This window comes from Protopterus annectens, chromosome 8.part0 (assembly GCF_019279795.1).
Source record: "Protopterus annectens isolate FY-2018-M chromosome 8.part0, PAN1.0, whole genome shotgun sequence".
In the NCBI taxonomy this organism is placed as follows: domain Eukaryota; kingdom Metazoa; phylum Chordata; order Ceratodontiformes; family Protopteridae; genus Protopterus; species Protopterus annectens.
Genome location: NC_056741.1, coordinates 373,111,577 through 373,135,461, shown reverse-complemented (window position 1 = coordinate 373,135,461; position 23,885 = coordinate 373,111,577).

Sequence of the window (23,885 nt, the reverse complement as noted above, 5' to 3'; positions counted from 1 at the left end):
ATCTACAAACTTTGCACAGGCATACATAATAGAATTTCTACCATGCACTATAGCTTAATACTCACTCAGGCCTCAATAAACAAATCATTAATGTAAGTCTTTATCCTTTGGTGTACTATAGTATTGAGCTATATAACTATCTCCTAATCCTAGACCCCCTTGTCCCAGTAATATTCAGGATCCCCAAATTCCACAAAGACTTGCAAAACCCTCCTTTATGTTCTTATATTTGCTGATAATGATACATTTTATATCATAAGCTCCTGGCTTTTATATTCTAACTGAAACATGTTTTATCATTTTCTAAAACTCAACCTTAAGCTCTTTGCTAACCAAAGCAAATATTTAGATGGTTAATATTTAATATCAAAAATGCTGCATTTATTTTAAAAGTCACACAAGTCTGTAAAAATATGACTTGTCCTTCTGCACAGCCTGGTTAAGACAGTTTGTACAAAACCATAGCTATTAGTTTGCCTTTTCACCCTTTCTGTCATAATTATTGACTGAAATGCAGGATTTTCATTGTGTACATTTAGATTGTTGAAATTTGTACCTTTCCTGCAATGCAAACTTAAAAATATCTGTATAAAATCCTATTACTGGACTGATAAACACTTTTGGTATAAATCTTGGTTAGTTTGGAACACTCTAAGCAGTGGAAGTATGCTGCAACATTCTTCACATTGAAAATGTTCTAAATTTACACATATCTAGCCTCACTTTAATTCTGAACATAATATCCAAAGAAAATCGAATAGAATTGTTAAAACTGCTTTGGAATGTTCATTAGACAAATCAAAGAAGAAAATTTATATGATCGTGCAGTTGTTTATGACTTGTGCCATTTTTATCTTTAACAGTGTTTTACTAGAGTAGATTTTTTTTTTGTAAATTATAGAAAACTTCTTGGAGTTGTGCCCAAATCATGGAGACTTAAGGAAGGTTTTGAAGCAATATTCATAAGTATCCAAGCTGTGCTTTTTGTTAGATTCTATATCAAGTAAACTCTAAAACATTTCTTTAGCAGCTTGCTTATATCAAACTGTAACTTGTGATTTAAAAATGGATAATTGAACATTGGTGTAAACTGGTTGATTTGTTGTCTGTTACTATCTGATCTTTCTATATATGTATTCTATTTAAGAAGTCATTTAGATTGCGTCAAACTCTTAACCACTCCCTTTACCCTAAAGATGCCTATACTATAAAGTTTTTACTGATTTTCTCCTCTTATTGACAAGCATTAACACATTTCTTTCATTTTAAAACAGAAATGGATACCTTCATGAAAACTGGAGAAAAGTTGAAATGAATGTCTATGTTAAATGGGAATATTCCATGAAAATGCTATAAACTTAAGGTGATACTCCAAACCACAACTGACTCCACATCCTGAATTTATGAGATGAGTTTTTCACTGTCTCCTCCAACCAATGTAGAAAGGAAATCTGAAATTCACTTTTATAATAATTTTTATTGTTTCTATTCAGTTTTACAATTGTACTGTAAATATTAAAAAGGCATACAAGTTGGCCATAAATAATAGAAATCTTTGCTGAGTTGAACAAATAATTAACCTTGTATATAAAAGAATGGAAAGAGAAGAAAAGTTGTTTATATAAGAAATAAAAAGAAATTTAATTCTTAGCATGTTAACATGTCACAGTCATATTCTGTTAGTATCATACATTGCTTTCACCAAAACTGAAAGTCATTTCACTTTACTGTGGTCTTAATAATAAAATATATATTTATTTTCTATTTACATAATACTTAGTGCATTTACAATTTCAATAAAAGAAGAAAATATACCTTGGGATTCAATAAACTCCATGAGGGCTTTGAGCAAATCCTACACGGAGTTTACATGTTTGTGCAACAGTGTGTGGCAGCACTCCATGCATAGTGCTGTGCAACTAATTTAGGTGCTGTTGCTGGCCAGGAAACTGTGCAAGTGAAAGTAGATATAATTTTGTTAAAAGCAGAGTGTAGATCAATGTGTCTGTATGTACCTTTAAGAAGCTTTCTAGGGACTTGCACAAATGTATAAATACTGAGCATCTGCGAGCCTGACTGCCATTTTGTAGTAAGCTGTTGAGATGTAAGTATACATGTATATAAGGCCTGTCTGTTAATGAGTTTGTTTATATTTTATGATGCTGCTATTCAACCTGATGTGTTTCTATGTAATAAAGCATCTAAATGATCTAATCTGGCTACTTGTCATCTATGTTAGAGAGGGACAAATGACACGGTGCCAGAACAGGCATGTTTAAAAAGGACATGGGACCAGAAGTGAAGCCAGATTCTTCAGTTTGAGTCCGAGAGGCACCCAGCTGGTATTGGAGGACTATACAAGTGTGAATCATACCTACTGCACATATAATTCACAAAACAGGTCAGAAACAAATTTCGGATGTTCAGACTTGCTTAAATTATTTCTTATTCCCTAAATATGAAATGAGGCATACAGAAGGCTCTAAATGATATTTAAATATACCAATATGTCTGATATTGATAAAAATATTCAAATTACTATGGAAAATGTTTGAAATAAAGTCTGAATTGCATAAAATGAATAAAATAATGGGAAATGACCACATTTTCACTAAGCACATATTTTACTGTTTATTAAAAGATATTTCGGTTATCAGATGTGTATGAAATGTTCACGTTTGTGCAGTATTACAATAAAGTTATTTTGTAAAATACAGCCATTTCCGAGCATATTTCATGAATTACGGTATTTTGAAGAGTTTATTGTACACTTGAATTTTATTACAAGCACACGGCACAGCTTCTTCATGCATAACTACAAGGGTCATATTTTTAGTGTGTTTGTGCATATTTTGTGGCATTGCAGATGATTTAAAAAAAACAATGCACATGTGTTTGACAATAATATTGAATAGAACTGGAGAGTGTTTGAGCAAGAATATGACAATTTTATACAGGCTGCATTTTCTGATAAAGATGAGCATACAAAGGTATTTATTATATTTAGTTTAGCTGGGTCAGAAGCCATTTAAAGGGAGCGGCCATTTGTGTATGCACCTGCTATCTTTGCAGGAGAGGGGGAAAACCATCATATTGTTGTACTGGCTGAGTCAAGGTAGGACCCTAAGTGCTTAAAACACAAATTTACAGAAATGTGCAACCCCCCCTCAGACAAATTTTACAATGGAAAGGCTCTTACAAGCAATCAAAAGCCTGTTGAAACATTTGCAGCATATATAACTGACTTCAGAAATAAGTCTGAAATGTGCAGATTTGATGATTTAAGGGATGAGTTGATAAAAGACAAACTTGTGTGTGATATTAAAGATGATGCTGTGAGGAAGATCTTGCTTTGTGACAGTGATTTAACTTTGAATAAGGCCATTGAGATTTGTCAGATATATGAGCTCACAGAAAAGCACACAAATATGCTTACAAATGAGAAATGTATGTTTCCAGTAACTTCTACAGCTCATGTTGATAATATGCAGCACATGGTTAAAAGAAACAGGCCCAAGCATATGGCAGTAACTAAAGCCCCTGCAGCACCCACTGGTAAATCCTAGAACTTTCCAGCAAATTACAGAGTTTGCACAGTCTCAGTGAAGCATAAGTTTGAGTCAGCAAACTCAAAGCATGGGCCCCAAACTAGTTTCATTGCCAACTGTTGTAATTGTGGTGGAAATCATGAATCTAAAAGGAAAAAAAATGTTTTGCAAATCAAAAGGCTGACATTCTTTTTTAATAAAAAGGAACATTTTAAGAAATGAGATGATTAACTATAAAGCTGTAAACTTACTCTTCATGTTGATGGTGTGTCAGTGCTTTATAAAACAGCCAGTGCAGTTGATTTAAGGGCCAATAATGAATAATTTTGTACTGTTCAAATAAATGGAAAAGCCATAGAGCTCAAAGTTGACACAAGTACCAAGTGCAATGTTATGTCAGCAGAAACATTTGCTAGAGTGTGTCATGGTGTAAGGCTTGATTTGACAATCTAAAGAAAGACTGAAGGCTCAGTAGTGCTTTCATGTTCCTCTGCTCGGAGAAGTTAGGACTTGTTATTTTATGTGTTCAAGAGGCACCTCCAGTCATTATTAGGGCTCCAGAGACAGTTTTAAGATGGAACTGCTTTCATTTAATAAGGACGTTCATCATGTTAGCTTGAAAGATGACTACTCTAATTTCACCCAGTATGTTTTTTCTACCTATGCTAAGCTTTTTGAAGACAAAGTAGGGAAGCTTCTAGCTGTGTACTCCATGAAGTTAGACTTAGATGTCAGTCCAGTTATCAGGCCAGCTCGGAAAGTTCCAATAGCTATGGAGGACAGAGTCAAAGCTGAGTTAGACAAAATGGTGTGACAAGGTGTGATTAATCCAGTAGATTAACTTACTGAATAGATATCTTTCATGGTGGTAGCTCACAAAAAAAGCTCAGATGAAATCAGAATATGTACTGATCCATGAGATTTAAACAAAGCACTAAAAAGACATCACCATCCAATGCATACAGTTGAACAAGTTGCAGGTCTGATGCCAAATGCCACTGTTTTTTCTGTCTTAGATGCAAAGAGTTAATTTAGGCAAATTTTGCTTGACAAGAAATCCTCATCACTAACTACTTCCAGTACTCTATTTGGAAGGATCAGATTTTTGAGAATGCCATTTGGGATAAATTCTGCAAGTGAAGTCCTTAACATGCAATGGAGCAAAGTTTTCTGGGTATCCTTGTGCTATTATAGTAGATGACATACTTATAGGAGGTAATGGTAAAGCTGAGTATGGAAGAAACCTCTGAAAAGTTCTGGAAAGAGCATGTCAAGTGAATCTTCAACTAAGACCTATAACCAGACCCTTCTAAGCAAACAGTCATTCTCAAGATGCCAGCTCCAGACAATGTTCAAGCCCTGCAATGTTTTCTTGGCATGGTTAACTATCTAGGCAAGTTTATTCCAGACTTGAGCCAACTTTCATCACTGCTTAGAAAGCTGACACTTAAAGCTGCATCCTGGTCTTGGTTGTGGCAGCAGTGAAGAACATTTGATGTTCTGAAACAGAAAATTGCTAGTCCACCAACTTTCAGATATTATGATGTTCACAAACAAATCACTCTTTCATGTGATGCTTTAAGATTTGTTCTAGGTGCAGTCATTCTACAAGAGGGTCAAACTTTTGCCTATGCATCGATAACTCTTACCTAAACAGAAATGCATTATGCTCTGATTGAGAAATAGCTTTTGGCAATTATGTTTTCATGTTCAAAGTTCCAAGATTATGTTTACAGTAGACCCATCCAGATCAAAACAGACCACCAACCTCTAGTCACTGTTTTGAAAACCCCTATGCATACAGCTCCAGCCAGTTTGAAACTCATGATGCTAAGATTGCAAAAGTGTAATTTCACTGGCAAACTTCTTTATCTTGGTGATACATTATCCAGATCCAAACACCACTGAACAGCATGAGAATGACAACCTTGATTTTGAAGTTATGAAAGTGAGAAATTGTTCTTCCATACATCTTGATGAGCTAAGAGATTACACACACACAGATCCAGTTTTACAGAGGTTCAGCCACTTTATCAATCAAGGATGGTCATCAAAGCAATCTAGTTTACCTCAATAAGTGCAAACTTATTTTCCATACACAGATGAGATTTTGTCTAACAATGAATGGTCTGAAAGTAAATGTTCCAAAGTCCTTGCAAGAAGAGTACATTACTATCTTGCATCGTGGTCACCCAGGAACCAAGTGTACCAAAAGAAGAGTGAGTGGATTATTATTTTGACCTTCTATGTCACAAAATATTGATAGAGTGTTATTATATTGTTCTGTGTGCAATAGTACTAAGTCACATCAACAGAAAGAACCACTTCAGCTAAACCAGGTTCCTGAACTACCTTAATCGATAGTAACCACTGATATTTTCAAGTGTCATTGTCAACATTATTTGGTGTTAGTAGGCTCTTATTCAAGTTGGTTCGAGACTGACCTTCTTCCTCACCTAGCATCCTGTACTGTCATTACTAACATGAAGTGTCATTTTGCATTCCATGGTAATCCACACAAAATTATTTCTGGCAATGGCATGCATTTTACAAGCCAACAGTTCAAAAGATTTGCCAAAGAGTGGACTTTACAAATGTCACGAGGTGCCCAGAGTATCCGCAGTCAAATGGTTTGGCAGAACGTGCAGTTCAAAGTGCAAAACAGTTACTAGAGAAGTCAAACTGAGACAGTAGTGATGTTTTCCTGAATCTCTTGAATCTCAGAAATATCGCTCATGATAAACATCTTGGTTCACCTGACCAGACACTTCTGTTGAGACAAACCAGAATCACATTACCAATCAGTAGTCAGTTGTTGGTTCCATGTTTTAAGAACAACAGGTCAGTGATAACTAATCTGTTGAGGAAGCATTTAACCCAGAAGTCCTACTATGATAAGACCAGCAAACTACTAAATCCATTATGAGAAGGAGAAGTGGTAAGGATGCAAATGTCCAAAAGGTAATGATCGGACTCTGGAGTTGTGAAGAATATTTGGCCATTGCTGAGATTGTACATTCTGAAATCACAAGGAGTAGATTTAGGTGGAATCAGAAACATCTGATGCCAGTGTCCAAACCTATATCACAGCACTTAGCCTGTGAGAAAGACTCTTTATCTCAGAGTGAGTTATATAGTGCTCCAGTTCCAGAGAAAGTTCCAGAGAATATTCCCATTCCTGGCATGAATCCAAGTTTCTGATATGAGTTCACTGAAGATTATCCCTGTTGCTAAACCCAGTCCAGATTTTTATGTTACCAGATCGAGTCATATCTCCAGACCATGTTGTAGATTGTAGATACACAGCAACTTGGACATGAACATTGTGTTTGTTTCTAATGTCTATAATAATTCATGTCTAACGCCAATGTTATTTTCTGCTAAGGGTGATCTTTGTAAGAGAAAGGATGCAGATCAGTGTTTGTGTCTGTACCTTTAAGTAGCTGTCTAAGGGTTTGTACTAGTGTATAAAAACTGAGCACGTGTGAGCCTGACTGCCATTTTGCAGTAAGCTATTGAGATGCAAGCATGTACGTATGTAAGGTCTATCTGTTAATAATTTCATTTATATTTTATGATGCTGCTATCCATCCTGATGTGTTTCTATGTAAGAAAGTATCTAAACGAACTACCCCACCTGCTTGTTATCTATGTTAGAGAGGGACGAGCAACATAGAGCACCTACAGTATATGGATTTGCACAATGACCACCAGGGCTCCACAGATAGCTGTGAGTCATGCCTCCCAATCTATAAGAGCAAGAAATCTGGACAAAACCATCAATAGTGAGTGGGAAAAGGGGCAAATAATAGGGACACTTATTAAATACTATTCTTGCAAACTTAGGAAATTGATAGACCAACATGTTTGGCATTATCATGAATGTTCTGAAAGGTATAAAGACTGAAACTCAAATATCTGTCATGAATTTCTGACTTCAGCCCTCAATAATTTGCCAATGATTTGCAGAAAATCACAATTTTAGGAGAAATGGACCAAAATATAAGGCCAAAACCTGGACATTCTTCAAAAAATCTGAACACTTGAAGTATGTTGTGAATCTATTAGTGCAGCATATCTCCAGAAAGGCCAACATATTGTGGGGACAGTAAACCAGAAATAGGGACATATTTGACATAGATATCACATAGACGTGGTAGAATGAAAATCAAAATACCCGTCATCTTCTTTCGAAAACATATGTGGACAAAGGCATATATAACTGGGAGACAAAGGCATAAAATAGAAACAGACTTTTAATATTGCACTTCAAAACTTAGATGGTTGGTAGAATAAACAGGTAGTACATTAGCATGAAATTTCTGAAAAGCATGATGTTTGAAACTCAAACGTCAATCACCAGTTTCTGACTTCATTCCATAATGACATGGCAATGATTTGCCTGAATACAGAAATGCTATGAGGAAAAGATCATGAGCATGTGACAGAAACTGTAAATTCTGCAAAAATCCCATCTTGTCCTGGCCCCCCTTTGAACAAACCACTCTGGACACACAAAGCCATTTGACGACCTTTATTATATATTATCATACATGAAACTACAAACATATAAATACTATCAAATGCCATCAACCACAATGATCCTCAAGGCAGCGTAACCACTCACTCTGCTCGAATGGTTCTACATTTACCTTCTCCCTGGCCCAGTTTCACTATAATGCTGTATTAAATCTGCTATAACAGATAGCATAGAAAACAAAACTCTTATTTGTCAAAAAGCAACTACTTCTAGCTTTTGGACCCTAGGCAATGTTTGATCTATTGGAAGAGGTAGACGTTTCCATACTATTGCCACCAATGTCATTCCCAAGTCCGAATGCAGTAGCTTCAGCTTCCCTCAATGATTTTAACATATTTATGTGACATTCCTGCTTAGGTTTTCTTTTTCTACTTTGTCTTATTTAATAGTTCACCTTGTAGATTTTTTTCCTACCTTAAATCATTTTTGCCATATTGCTGGAAACTTATTTTCAGCAGAGGGAACTAATACTAATATTTTGTCATATTTTTTAAACATTCTAAGTTCTTTATGGAAGAGTCTGTGCTCTTTGCATATGCTACTTAGTTATTGGCATAACAAGTTTTAATCTGGCTTGCAGGTTTGCAAAATCTTTTATGTGTTTATACATATATATATATATATATATATATATATATATATATATATATCTATATCTATATATATATATATATATATATATATATATATATATATATATATATATATATCTATATATATATATATATATATATATATATATATATTATCACTGTGGGCCTCTCCCTTTCTGTTTCCATACAGATAACATAAATTACTTTACATAAACCTTCTGACAAGGTTCCATATTATGCATTTTGGGTTCTTCCTTTTCAGTTTATGCTCTAATTTTGCCCTAACAAAGCAATGGTTGTGTTCAGTTTAAACTCAGCAACAGGGTTCTGATAAAACACAGGTCATTCTATCCTTTCCATTCTAAGATGGTTTCTATGCTTATCCCCTTCTTTTTATCAGAACTGTGTGCCTTTAAAAGGTTGCTGTTGCCCTCCACCTTCCATTTTTACTAAGGTATATTCAGGAATGAGCTGGGGATGCACAAGCCAGTGCATTTCTTTGTGCCGGTCCCAAGCCCGGATAAATGGGGAGGGTTGCGTCAGGAAGGGCATCCGGCGTAAAACTTTGCCAAAACATTTCATGCAGTCACCAAGAAAAATTTTTATACCGGATCGGTCGAGGCCTGGGTTAACAACGACCGCCACCAGTACTGTTAGCCTACAGGGTGCTGGTGGAAATTGGGCTACTGTTGGCCGAAGGAGGAGAAGAGACAGAAGACATGGCCGAAGGCAGGAGGAGAGGAGAAAGGCTAGGACTGTGGTATTGAGGGTCGGAACTTTGAATGCTGGCAGTATGACTGGTATAGGGAGAGAGCTAGCTGATATGATGGACAGAAGGAAGGTTGGTATATTGTGTGTGCAAGAGACCAGATGGAAGGGGAGTAAGGCTAGGTGTATCGGAGGTGGGTTCAAATTATTTTATCATGGTGTGGATGGGAGGAGAAATGGCGTTGGGTTATTCTGAAGGAACAGTATGCTGAGAGTGTTTTGGAGGTGAAAAGAGTGTCAGATAAAGTGATGTTTATGAAGCTGGAAATTGATGATGTAATGATGAATGTTGTTAGTGCGTATGCTCCACAATTTGGGTGTGCAATGGATGAGAAAGAAACATTTTGGAGTGAATTGGATGAAGTAGTGATGACTGTACCCAAGGGTGAGAGAGTGGTGATTGGAGCAGATGTCAATGGGCATGTTGGTGAAGGGAGCAGAGGGGATGAGGAAGTGATAGGTAGGTAAGGTGTTAAACAAAGGAATGCAGAAGGTCAGATGGTAGTGGATTGTGCGAAAAGGATGGACATGGCTGTGGTGAATACGTATTTTAACAAGAGGGAGGAGCATAGGGTGACATACAAGAGTGGAGGAAGATGCACACAGGTGGATTATATCTTATGCAGGAGGGCCAGTTAGAAGGAGATTGGAGACTGTAAAGTGGTGACCGGAGAAAGTGTTAGTTAGGCAGCATAGGATAGTGGTTTGTATGATGACGTCGGTTATCAAGAAGAGGAGGAGGAGTGTGAGGGCAGCACCAAGGATCAAGTGGTGGAAATTGAAAAAGGGTAATTGTGAGGTGGAGTTCAGGGATGTGTTAAGGCAGGCACTGGGTGGCAGTGAAGAGTTACCAAATAGCCGGGTAACTACAGCAGAGCTAGTAAGGGAGATGGCTAGAAAGCTGCTTGGTATCACATCTGGACAGAGGAAGGATGACAAGGAGACATGGTGGTGGAATGAGGAAGTACAGGAGAGTATACAGAGAAAGAGGTTGGCAAAGAAGAAGTGGATTGTCAGAGAGATGAAGAAAGTAGACAGGAGTATGAGGAGATGAGGTGCATGGCAAAGAGAGAGGTGGCGAAGGCTAAGGATAAGGCATATGAAGAGTTGTATGAAAGGTTGGACACTAAGAAGGGAGAAAAGGATCTGTACCGATTGGCTAGACAGAGGGATCGAGCTAGGAAAGATGTGCAGCAGGTAAAGGTGATAAAGGATAATGAGGGAAACGTACTCACAAGCGAGGAGAGTGTGTTGAGGAGATGGAAAGAGTACTTTTAGGGGTTGATGAATGAAGAGAATGAGAGGGAAAGAAGGTTGGATGATGTAGGGATAGTAAATCATGCAGTACAATGGATTAGCAAGGAGGAAGTAAAGATAGCTATGAAGAGAATGAAGAATGGAAAGGCTGTTGTCCCAGATGACATACCTGTGGAAGCATGGAGGTGTTTAGGTGAAATGGCAGTGGAGTTTTTAACCAGATTGTTTAATGAAATTTTGGAAAGTGAGAGGATGCCTGAGCAATGGAGAAAAAGTGTTTTGGTACCGATTTTTAATTATAAGGGTGATGTGCAGAGCTGTAGTAACTACAGAGGGATAAAATTGATCAGTCACAGCATGAAGTTATGGGAAAAAGTAGAGGAAGCAAGGTTAAGAAGGGATGTGATGATTAGTGATCAGCAGTATGGTTTCATGCCAGGAAAGAGCACTACAGATGCAATCTTTGCTCTGAGAGTGTTGATGGAGAAGTACAGAGAATGTCAGAAGGAGTTGCATTGTGTTTTTGTAGATTTAGAGAAAGCATATGACAAGGTGCCTAGGGAGGAGTTGTGGTATTGTATGAGGAATTCAGGAGTGTCAGAAAAGTATGTAAGAGTGGTACATGATATGTATGAGGGTAGTGTGACAGCGGTGAGGCCTGCGGTGGGAGTGACGGATGCATTTAAGGTGGAGGTGGGATTACATCAAGGATCAGCTCTGAGCCCTTTCTTATTTGCAATGGTGATGGACAGGTTGACAGACGAGATCAGACAGGAGTCCTCGTGGACTATGATGTTTGCATATGACATTGTGATCTGTAGTGAGAGTACGGAACAGGTGGAGGAGACCCTGGAGAGATGGAGATATGCTCTAGAGAGAAGAGAAATGAAGGTCAGCAGGACTAAGACAGAATATATGTGTGTGAATGAGAGGGAGGATAGAGGAAAGGTGAGAATGCAAGGAGTAGAGGTGGCGAAGGTGGATGAGTTTAAATACTTGGGGTCAATAGTGCAAAGTAACGGTGAGTGTGGAAGAGAGGTGAAGAAGAGTGTACAGGCAGGATGGAGTGGGTAGAGAAGAGTGTCAGGAGTGATTTGTGACAGACGAGTACCTGTAAGAGTAAAAGGGAAGGTCTACAAGAGGGTAGTGAGACCAGCTATGTTATATGGGTTGGAGACAGTGGCATTGACAAAAAGGCAGGAGTTTGAGCTGGATGTGGCAGAATTAAAGATGTTAAGATTTGCACTGGGTGTGGCAAGGGTGGACAGGATTAGGAATAAGTATATTAGAGGGTCAGCCCAGGTTGGAAGGTTTGGAGACAAAGCCAGAGAGGCACGATTACGTTGGTTTGGACATGTGCTGAGGAGGGATGCTGAGTATATTGGGAATAAGATGCTAAGGATGAAGCTACCAGGTAACAGGAAAAGAGGAAGGCCTAAGATAAGGTTTATAGATGTGGTGAGAGAGGACATGCAGGTGGTTGGTGTGACAGAGCAAGATGCAGAGGACAGGAAGAAATGGAAACAGGTGATCTGCTGTGGCGACCCCTAATGGGAACAGCCAAAAAAAGAAGATGATATTCAGGAGTGAGCCTTATTAACAGAGCATCAGGTTGCTGCTGCAACTCATCCAGTTCTGTTAGAGGTACAGGCAGGACATAAAGTATCTAACTATGCTTTTTCCTCCTGATATAATTTCTACTGTAAAAGGAGTCTTGGCCACTTATGACGTCATGTGATAAATTATTACCCATGCTTGTAGATGTAATACTTTGTGTAACACAGTTTGAATTACGATATGCATTAAAGGATTCTCCTTCTTATTTCCCTGGGTACCTCTTACTTCTCTAACTATCTGCTGTCATTTATTTATTTATTTCATGTCTACAGGTATGTGGGTCCCAGAATCTAGTAACCTGTTTATGTTCTTCCCAGGCATTAATGCAGTTCATTTGGCTAATTTAGTAGTGATGTAGAATTACTTTGCTAATTCTAGCAGTTACTTTATCACACTTCATTTGTGCATTATTGGCATGTTGCTTAGAAGTCACATTTTATTAGGTACCACATTTCTATTACTAGTTAAACAGTACTTTGCAGAGTCCCAACTTCCCATATCTAAAACATTCCTTTACAATTGCTGATAGATTTGGTTTGTTCATAACGTTGGAGGACTGTTAGCCTGTGAGTCAAAGTATTTCTCTCCACCCTTGCTGACTGCCCGGTGGAGGTCAGTCAATTAATGTGACAAAGTGAAATTACAGTTCAGAGATGCACTAGAGCTACAAACAAAAATACTGAATTAGAAGGGCATTACCAATAAAACAGTGATCTACCAAACGTGGTAACACTACTGATATCTATTGCAGCCCATGTATTGCATTAAAAAAGGACCCCCCCCCACACAAACACACACACACACACACACACACACACACACACACACACACACACACACACACACACACACACACACACACACATGCGCAGTCAGACTCTTACAGATATTCCTAGACACTCACATCAACTTCCTTAATGAAGCAGCAAAACAAACATCACTTTCCAAAAGAAATGTTCATTTATAATATGATTTAGACAGGAACCACTGCCTGGTTAAGTGATTTTCTCTGAGTCACTTATTAGACAAATGGATTCTGATGGAATCGATCTCTGGACCACAGGGTACAGCTCATTACAGTTCCTAACCATAATCCTCTACTGTAACTGCTAGATTAAAAAAGTGATCATATTTCTGCACAATGTAGTTTTAAAGCAACTCACAGTACAGAATTCAGAACTTACACTTCTGCTTCAGATAAAGACTTTTAATTCAAACAGAGCAGTTTCCCAGTCATGGAAGACTTATTTAAATCCTTCCATGTGTACATTTGCAGTCACTACTTGATAACAGCCACAGGATATTCTTGTCTGGTAATCCACAACTTCATAGATTCCTCTGTTTATGCCTCACCCAAAGTTTACATTCTGGGAAGGTTTCAAGCCCTACATTTAACAGCATTTGTCAGGTGACTCATATTTCACAGGGCATTTGCACAAAACATTATCATATTCTAGTTTACATGAGACAGAAAACTGTGAAAAATCATTACAGTCTAATACCCACATATGGGATAAGGTTAGGTTTTCCCACCATTCACCATGAGAGAAAAAAAGTGAAAACGTGCCATTGATTGTTTCTTTGTATGCATGTAAATGTGTATGTATGTATTTGTGTACACATTTTTGTGGTTTTCTATCTCACCTTTGCAAAGGTAACAGATTTCTTACACAGAACCAACATATGAATGATTTTATACTTTAAATCTTAAGAATTCTATATGTGGTCAGTTTTCAATTTTTCATTGCAAAACTAAAACAGGTAAAAAATAAATACACAAATAAATAAATACAGTACTTAGATATGAAAGAGGAACTTGATAAATGTGCTTGAGACATGACAGTAGGTTGCAGATAATTTTATTGCTTTTTCTATATATGATTCAGTGTAAAACCCATAAACTGGGAAACAGAGCAAAGAAAGAATCTCCTTGTGATATTGTCCTTCACAATGTCCCTATTTCATGGAGAATGTTCCCATTAGTTTCTTCCTCCCTGAAAAGTAAAATTAATAAACAATATTAATATATAACTGGTAATGTCTGGGAACAGAATGAATATACATGAAAAAAACAAAGCATAACAATTTTTTCACACACAAATAGTAATGATGTGGAAGTACTCAGAATGAGAAACATTCTTATTACAAAAGCACATTTGTAGATCAAGACGAATTTTCAGAGATATCTGTCCTCTTTCACAAAGTCATTTCAACATGATTTGTATGTGAATGCAGATTTTAAGCACTGAGTACTGCTCTGAATGCATCCCAAAATTGACTTTTAGATAGGGAATAAGTTGTAAGTAAAGCTTTATATAAATTGCGTATTTGTATGTTTTTTTTTGTCATAATCTTGTTCATAACTAATTAGTCAGATCAGAATATAAATGCAACGAGGGATGAATTCTACAAATTAGGATTACTGAAATTCTGGCAGAATCAATTTGAAATATATTGAATTCATAAGATTTATATTAATGGATGGAATTAAAAAATAAATTTCATGGTATGCAATGGCAGTTGACATGGTGGTGGGGGGGGGGTGGAAATGCTTACCATCTGGAAAATTCAGAGACATAGCCCATGTTCAGGAGTGTGTGCAAATGACCATAATCAAAAATGTATACAAATGTATATGATTCCACAAAACCAAATAACGAAACAGTAATGGCATGAAATGTAGATTGACAAAAGATTGTCATGATTCATTCTTGTAATTAAAGCACGCTGCTCATATCACTGCTTGACTCTACAAAGACACAGAATATACAGAAACATTTTAGCATTGAGTTTTAACATAATACTAGTACAGGCAGTAAGTAGGATTGCAGTGGCTAACCCTGGCCTGTTTAATATCATGCCAGACCATTGAAACAACAATGGCTTCAGTAGTATTTAACATACCACAAAATGACTAACCAGCAACAATTGACAGCTTCCATATAGATCATGACATTATAAGGAGTCTGATAGACATATATTACACACTTAATGACTCTATGAGAATTCATAATGTTTCTGTCCCTGTGGAGAGCACGGTATGTGTAGCACATGCTTTCTTAACTACTGTGACCTTTCACTGACCATATGGGGGGTGTTACATATACCAAAAACATCTGCTTCCTGAGTACTTAAAACATTTCTAAATATCATGGTTCCACACGTGGAAGAGCATATTGAGTCCTCTGTTTCCCTTTCACAGTGGAGATGAGAGCAGCACTAATAAATGAGGCTGTATAACACCTGCCATAGACTGGGCACATGTAGCAATAAATGCACTACTGCCCTCCGTTCACAGAACTGTGTGAACTGGAAGGGTGGCTGTTTCCTGTACTGGCAGGTAGTCTATCCTGTAGATGGGAATATCCCAATATTTTGTGTGAGCAGTCTAGGAGTTTTCATTAGTTCTGTATTTGGCATATCTCACCAATAGCTTCACTTCCAGTGAGATGAAATAAAAAAAAAAAAAAAAAAAAAAAAACAGGGAAAACTGCTACCCTGGCTAATTACTCCATCAGTAAGACACCCATAAGAGTTGACCTGGTAGTCAGGGATCTGAGAACATATCAAGACAGTAATCTGGCCTTTGACCAACATGCAGCCAAGGTAGTAAGAAAATAATTCTATGTCACCCAACCTACAGGTTGGGGACATACAAAGGTATGGCATCTATGTCAAAGAAAGTCAAAGTGCAACTTTATTCAGACCTGATCATACCTGCTGTTGAAGATAATGCCCGCTTTGGCATTTAGCTGACCAGACAAATGCAACAGATGGAATGCCCCCAAGGGTTCCTTACCAGGAGAATCCATGATATAAACACATTAACCTATATGGATCACCTTAAAGAACTACTTCTATACTTGGTCACCATCAGGATACTGAGTGCCATCTATACCTGGCATAAAAGGCATCTTTGGATAAAATTCCAATGGACCTCTTGTACATCTGCAAAATTGACAGCATCAGAACCACTAGATCCAGGATTTAAATTTTACTTGTGACATAAATAAAATTTGTTGGTGAGACAGATATGTGCATCAGAGGATCCCCATTCATGTGAAGCAGAGTATACCCCTAACCCTGTTTAAGTATAACCTTGACCAATGTATGGGAAATGGAAATTTCCCAAGGTCTGGTCTGCTGTCTTCCTGTTTGTCTGTTTCCTCCCACAGGTTCTCCTAGCTCTCTCTCTATATCTGATTTCCCTTCTTTTGCATTTCATAATCCTCATCTTTTTTCCCCATATACAAAAAAGCCAGCTTATATACACTGCAATATCATAATAATCTTTAAACAAAAAGGGAGTTTCAACACCATGCAATATCATATTCCCTTGCTAATCCTTGACTTGCAATCCTATATATGTTCACCTTCTTTATTTCCCACTGCCTGCTGTTGTCCCCTTTCCTACTGTGCCATACATCTTTTTTGTAAACCTTTCATTTACTGATAAGAGTTGCCATGTGTTTAGCCTCCAGCCAATATTAAATCTTCTTCTTTCGGCTTTTTCCCAGTTAGGGGTCACCACAGTGGATCACCTGTCCGCTCATGACTGGCAGTAGAGTTTTACAGTGTCGAGTTGCCAGCCCGGCGCCCAACCTTCCTCTGAAGGCAGACACATGCACACACTCATACCTAGGGCCAATTTAGAATGTCCAATCCACCTCATGTCTTTGGGATGTGGGAGGAAACCGGAGCACCCGAAGGAAACCCAAGCAACCACAGGGAGGACATGCAGACTCTGCACAGAAGGCACCCTAGCCGAGGATCGAACTGGAGAACCTCTTGCTGTGAGGCAGCAACTCTAACTGCTGCACCACTGTGGCCGCCCCTCCAGCCAGTATTAAATAGCAAGCTTTAACTAAACTTTTATGTGATGCTTTGAGCAGCTCTTTTGCTTATCTCAATATTAAGCTTATCAGTGTTTCTTCTTGCAGTGATATGTGCATTTCTACTCAACAGAAATGATTTCCTATCTCAGGGTGTTGAACTTGTGTTCACTACTAAGTTTCACAAGACCAGGTGCACTAAATGTACTTCCATACAAGCTCTGCATGCGATTAGTTCATATTGCTCTGCTCTTCTAGGTAATGTGAGGTCTGTGCTACTCAGTAAGATAGACTGGTTACAGCACTGCAGAATATGTCACAATGGAGTTGCACATGTTTCTCGTCAATGTGTTTCACCTCATGGGTCAAAGCATGCATAGTATTGTCATGCCATGGAGAGCAGCTCAACTTTGAATGTATAGCCCAGTTGTTTAATGAATTTCTATGAAGTTCAGACTATGTGTAATGTCTTTAGCATAAAAATTCTGTATTAGTAATATAAGGCATCACTGCTATTTTGTTATAAAATTAATTATTTTGTAAGAAATGCAGCAAGAAATTAAATAAAATTAAGAGAAAGATCTTTTTGTCAGCAGAGACACTCTAAGTAGTATACCTAGCCTGCTAAATAGGGTCCATGTTAAATGGATGAAAAGAAACATCAACAAAGACCAGTTTGCCGAGACGAGATTGCTGACAATGGTGTGTAGTGTGGAATTGGATGTATTCCCATTCCCACAATGTGGTAGATCTCAGAGTTAGATTAATTAAGTAGGGGGGTGTGGTGGGTGCAGCCCCCCACATGGGGGGTGCATGGGGGCTTGCTTCCCAGCTATACAGGTATTTGTAATTATGTTTCAGTGTTTTACAGAGATGGATATAGGTTCCATGCTGTTATTTGTGGACTTACCTTTGTCGGGCATTTCTGTTGTTGGCGATCTCGTCTTGGTGAACTGGTCTTCGTTGATGTGGCTTTTCATTCATTTAACATGGACCCTATTTAGCAGACTAGGTATACATGGTATAACATGGACCCACTAAATACAATGTATTTTCTGTACCTTCCCATGTTATCTTCTTGTGCCCCTCCTCTGCCTGGTTAAACTAAAATTTCCCCTCCCATTTTTATGTACTTATAGAAGCCACTCCCATCTAAAGGCCAGACTGCTCTGCCATGAAACTTTCCATACAACTTTGCCACTCCTAGCCTCTAAGAGGTCAGTGTAACAGCACTTTGTCTCCTTAAAGCTTGTTTTGCTGTTTTAATTTTATTATCTTCTCACATTAAGAATAAAACTCTTGATAATTAATATTAGTTACTGACCAAATAATTCCTGATTGTACTGCTATAAATATTGCATCCCAATTCCTGAGTCAGTCTGAACTATTTTCTTGGCATGATAGACAAGGGTCCAGGGAAGTAAATATTGTGGGAAGAAATATCCAGGGAATTGTTATGGCTAGGCATGTATAGGCCCTAGGACTGATAGCCTAGTAGCAACTTATGAACCTATGAACCTATGAACCTATGATGAAAATCTGTAAAGCTGCTTCCTTCACAGTAGGTATTTCTGTTCCTGTTTGCTGAATAATACACAGACTGTGCCAGCATAATCTCTCTAGTTTGCAGTGTAGAGTTTAAATATGTAAATCATTCTTATTTGATATATCACTTTCCTCTTGGTACATGGCATAAACACTTCTGAGTATTTTAGTGTTTCCAAGAGGAAGTGAAATAGTCTGCCCTCAGTTGCAGACCTCTCATGATCTTAGTCAGAAATCCCAAGTCCTAGTTATCACATTAAATTTCTTCTTAGATAACCCATATAACTGATGTAAAAAGCTTATTTTACTACATTGCTTCTACAAGTTTATAGGGCTTTATTTCACACTTTCTGAAATAGTACACATTCTGAAGAGATTGCTTAAAACAATTTACTTTATTCAGAAATATCCTAGTTGCCTGGCTAAAAAAAGTTTATGCGTGGTTCCAAAAATTCATATGATTTTGTCACATAGGTGAAAAATAAGCCTACCTTTTTACCGGGCTTATGATTACATCCACTTTCAGAGTTGCCTTCTTGTCTTGCTGTAGATATGAAAGAATATGACCATTAGGAAATGCTGTCCACTATATTCAGCTTAACCTGCATTAACTTTGCCTGAGAGATAAAAGGCATTGATATACAAATGACACCCTAGTATAATTTTCAAGAGAAGAAACACAAATGGCATAGTAACAAAACTAACACATTCATACACATAGACACACACATACACACACACACACACACACACACACACACACACACACACACACACACACACACACACACACACAAATCTTTTATTTAATCTGACATAGGTGGCTCGTAGAAATCCCATTCCAGGGCCATGCCATTTAATCAGTCTGCTAGTCCTTTGAGCAGAGCACAATATAAGATATGAGATTATCAGACATATGTCTTTTTCATCATGAAGTACAGCTGAAATAAGGGAATAGGCTTTTTTCCCACTGTAGTACAATCATGGAGTTGATATGTGTAAGTAGCCCAGAGTGTTGGGGTGCGGGGGGGGGGGTGTTGTCCCTCTCCAAAAAATATTTTTTAAATTTTTTTCCCAAATCTTAACCTGGATCAGTATTTTTTGTTTTAATAGTTCAAGTTTGTTAATTTCCCAATCAACATACAGTGGGTTCAAGAGCTGTTATCTTCCCATACATAGATATATATTTTTTAAACATGTACTGCACACGAGGATTGGAACTGTTGCTTCCAGTTCATTAAAATTGTGAAATTTTTGATTGCGTAATCATGCTGAGCAGTTATTAGCAGTACACCTTGTTTCTTTTTTACACACACACATACACACACACACACACACACACACACACACACACACACACACATATATATATATATATATAGAGAGAGAGAGAGAGAGAGAGAGAGAAAGTGTGCGAGCGCGCACTCAGGAAGTTTGCACTGTAACTTCCAATGGCCTAAGCCTTTTGATAAAAGCAAATTATGTCATAGAAAGGTTCATATCTCTAGAACCACACTTGTTATGATGGTAAACCCTTCAGTACAAACTACTTTTAAAGTGGTAATATTCTTTAGGTTTTAAGTCTTAAACCAAATTTTATAAGTCACAGTAAACACAGTAACTATTATGTTTATAATATTTTGTAAACTACTTACAATATCTCAGCAACCACTCAAGTTATACACACATACTGTCAGCAGCATTTTATTCAACTAGCTGGGAACTTTCATATGAGGCTTACGGGTTCTGTCTGTGTTACTTGGTTGTTGAGATATTCACAAAAAAATTTTAAATTATAACTATGTAAATTAATATAATAAAAAAAACAGTTAATATCACTTTACCTGCAATAGACAGAGGTGAAATATTAAGGCAGGTGAGTTTGCCATTGTGTAAGCTTTAAGATAAAAAGCTTTTAAAACCCTTGTATATATCATGGTTTTGGAATTATTGATGCAAATATGAACAAGCAATATTTGACGCTGAGAGGTGTCAGTATGAGGTAATGGCAGATACACCTGGAGGCAAAAAGCTCAGAAAAGGAATAGTAAACAGGGAAAAACACATTTTGATACAATGTCACATGCTTTCTAGGAGTAACACATCTTTGTACTCATTCTGATAATCAATAATGCTATATTATGTAGTAGTACTATTGCACAGACTGTTATATGCTACTTAATTAGCAAAAGTAGTTTAAATGAGATCCAGTAGAAATTCCTGTGCAACAAGCCATGAAATCTGATTTACATACTCTTAATCTAGAGGACGTCTCAACAAATAGTGCAAGTCAAAATCCTCAGATGGAAAGATACACCAAGTTCTAAACTCATGAAAGTGTTGATGAGTTGTAGATGACAAAAACATCATGACACACATTTCAAGAACTTCTGACATCATATGAGTAAATGCTCTGGATGCACCTAGCCCTTAGAGCATAGAAATTAGTACACCAGTGCTAGCAATAGTAGTATTACATTGTTGTCTTCGGTCAGTAATCAGCTTGTGCACTGAGTGCTACAAGATGAAGGTTAATCATGTACAGACATCTTTTGTCCACTAAATATGAAACAAGTCTCTGACTAAACCCCAAATGCATAATCATTAGAAACACAGTATCTATGTGGCAATACCCCTGCTGAGGATTCTTGTACTAATATAAGTAAAGATACTATTACTGATAATAAAGGATTAATTGCACTTCTTTGCAAAGGCTCAGTGCTGGGACCTCTCCTTTTTGGCCTTTACTTCTCAGATGTCCAAGCAAATAGCCAAGACCTCTGACTAACAAAGTTTGCAGATGACTGCAGACTGTGAGTTGTTAAGTTACATTCTTTCACACAATATGTCCAGCATGAACTCTCCCTGGTAAACTCTTACTAAAGTCAGGCTAAATGTTAGAAAGTTTAGTATTGTCAGTTTTAGCCCTTCTGCTCATCACAACATATAGACAAAATACCATTACAAAATGAAACTGTAGTCAAGGACCTAGGAACTTGGGTTGATAATGCCCTATCGTTGGATCATCATGTAACGATTCTTGCCAGGAAATATCTCTATATTTCATACATAACTGCAGAAAGAGTATCATTACAATCTGAAGGGACAATTGGCTAAGCTTCTGGTGTCATTCTAAAGGGAGCCAGCATCTGTCTGCCTGGGATGATATGGTCGACAGACCACAATGCTTTGCCAGAGATGGCCTGCACCTGTCACCCCTGGAATTCCGGATGCTGGCTAAGGTTCTTGCCACCCCATAGTGCCTTTTTAGGCAAGGTTCAATGACAAATTCACCACCGCAGCAGGAACAGGCAAGTAAAAACTGAGGGTGATGCTACTCAATGCTAGAAATCTAAATCTCAAAATGCACTCACTCGAGGCACTCCTTAAAATGAAGAACATCAATATCTGTGCAGTGACTGAGACCTGGTTCAAGGCTCCAGAGAGCACCCCTGCACTACCAGACTATAACTCATACCACACTTTTTGGCCATGTAAACTGGACCGGAACACCAAAGGTGGAGGTGTGTCCATATTTATTAAGGATATCCACACCTCCAGGCTAGTTGCTCAGCATAATGCATCCGAGGTTATCCAAGTGCAACTAACTCTGGGCAAAACTGCAATCCAACTTGTAGCTTGCTACAGATCCCCCACCATGCCCCAGGATTCCCACTCCTCTTTTCTTGATGTACTGGAAAATATTAGGGTTCAACCAAACACCCTAATAATGAGTGATTTCAACTACCCCACCATTAACTGGGAAAACTACTCATGTACCATCTCCTTCACTCAATGCTTTCTGGAATTCATAAACTCCAATGCCCTGGATCAAATTATCCACAGCCCCACCAGAGGCAACAATATCCTAGATCAAGTCATTACCAACATCAGTGACCGGTGTTCCACACCTGAAGTCAACGCCTCATTGGTCCGATCTGACCATAAGCTAATCACCCTAGATATCCACATCCGGCCCCCACCCACCATTAAAGAAAACCACGGTAAAAAATTTCTCCAAAGCCAACTTCATGCTTCTTAAGACAGAAGTGGTGAACGTCATGATACCTATGCAAATGGACAATACAGTTACGACTACTGAATCCTACACAATTGCACTTTATAAGCACTTACACAAGTGCATGGATCATGCTATCCTTAACAGAACCAAGACGCTATCCTCCAAAAAAAGGAAACCAACTTGGTGGTCCACTGCCATAAACAAACTGTACAACAGATGGAAGGAACTGTTGCAAAAGAGAGAAAATCTCATGAGTAGAGGAGCTCCCTGGTCAGCCTCAGTAAGAAGCTGTGATCCCTGATAAAATACTCCAAAGCTAGTTACGAAAACAAAATCGCCACTGATTCTAAAGACAGCCACAAAGCATTCTATAGCTATGTCAAGAATCTCAATGGCAACACTCAGATCTGCTCTGAGTTAGAGCACAATGACACTAAATATACAGACCCAACTGATATTGCCAACATCCTGGCAGATAGGTTCAGTGCTAACTTTACTCCCCTCTCACCCCCTAAAGGGCCCATCTCTATACTGGAAGAATGCAAAGCTCCTGTAATCATAGCTGCACAGGTAAAAACCACACTCTCCAAAGTCAAGAACCCAGCGTCCATGGGACCAGACAACATCCCAGGCTGTGTTCTACATGAACTACAGAACGAACTGGCACTCCACCTAAATACCATGTTCAGTTATAGCATCACCTCAGGCTTTGTGCCCACTGAATTGCGCACAGCGACGGTTATCCCACTCAACAAGGGGGGAGCCACCACGGACCCCAGGAACTACTGCCCCATTAGCCTGATGAGCCTGGTCTGCGAGGCCATGGAACGTAACTTATAAACAAAGGCATTGGTAATCTCCAAACTCCAGTTCAGGTTTGTAAAAGGCAGATCATGTCTCCTAAACCTGATAGACTTCTTTGAAGCAGTCATCAAAGCCGTAGACGAGGGTAAGGTGGTTCACACAGCCTATCTAGATCCTGCCAAGGCTTTCAACACCATCCATCCCTCTGGAATTATAGATAAACTCACTAAACTAGGTATAAATCCCTATGTCATAAGATGGGTTGTCAACTGGCTCACTGACAGAACCCACACTGTGAAAGTAGCAGACTCCAAATCCAACTTCAGACCAGTGATATGTGGAGTACCACAGGGTTCAGTC